This window comes from Bison bison, unplaced genomic scaffold, assembly GCF_000754665.1.
Source record: "Bison bison bison isolate TAMUID 2011002044 unplaced genomic scaffold, Bison_UMD1.0 scf7180017864239, whole genome shotgun sequence".
Taxonomy (NCBI): domain Eukaryota; kingdom Metazoa; phylum Chordata; class Mammalia; order Artiodactyla; family Bovidae; genus Bison; species Bison bison.
In genome coordinates, this window is record NW_011494811.1 from 2,576,165 (window position 1) to 2,577,203 (window position 1,039).

A 1,039-nucleotide genomic window follows, 5' to 3' on the forward strand; every position below is an offset into this window, starting at 1 on the left:
CCAGTTCATTCTGAAGGAGATCAGCCCTGGGATTTCTTTGGAAGGAATGATGCTAAAGCTGAAACTCCAGTACTTTGGCCACCTCATGCAAAGAGTTGACTCATTGGAAAAGACTCTGATGCTGGGAGGGATTGGGGGCAGGAGGAGAAGGGGACGACAGAGGATGAGATGGCTGGATGGCATCACTGACTCGATGGACTTGAGTCTGAATGAACTCCAGGAGCTGGTGATGGACAGGGAGGCCTGGCGTGCTGCAATTCATGGGGTCGCAAAGAGTCGGACACGACTGAGCGACTGATCTGATCTGATCTGATCTAGTTTATTAGAGCCTGTGGCCCTACCCAATAGCTTGTAGGCACCAACGTTTGGATGCCTCAGGCCAAACAACTAACTGGGTGGTGACACAGCCAGGCTACCTAAAGACTTCCTGAGCCCACAGCCCCCTCCAGACACTAAGAGGCAACTAAGAATTTGCATATGTGCATGCGTGCTCGTCCAAGGTAAGGAGCAGCGGCTGCGCCTTGCTGGAGCAGCCGTGAAGAGATACCCCACGTCCAAGGTAAGAGAAACCCAAGTAAGACGGTTAGGTGTTGCAAGAGGGCATCAGAGGGCAGACACACTGAAACCATCAGAGATCAGATCAGATCAGATCAGTCGCTCAGTTGTGTCCGACTCTTTGCGACCCCATGAATCGCAGCACGCCAGGCTTCCCTGTCCACCACCAACTCCCAGAGTTCACCGAGACTCACGTCCATCAAGTCAGTGATGCCATCCAGCCATCTCATCCTCTGTCGTCCCCTTCTCCTTCCTGCCCCCAATCCCTCCCAGCAGCAGAGTCTTTTCCATACTCACTGAAACCATACTCACAGGAAAGTAGTCAATCTAATCACACTAGGACCACAGCCTTGTCTAACTCAATGAAACTAAGCCATGCCCATGGGGCAACCCAAGATGGGCGGGTCATGGTGGAGAGATCTGACAGAATGTGGTCCACTGGAGAAAGGAATGGCAAACCACTTCAGTATTCTTGCCTTGAGAA

At 52.2% G+C, this 1,039-nt stretch overlaps 1 protein-coding gene across 3 annotated transcripts in view; it reads right to left on the minus strand.

Annotated features, from left to right (window-relative positions):
• Positions 1 to 1,039, minus strand: part of EXD2 (exonuclease 3'-5' domain containing 2) — a 55,157-nt gene that overhangs the window by 36,270 nt on the left and 17,848 nt on the right. The gene's annotated exons all lie outside the window — the stretch shown is intronic.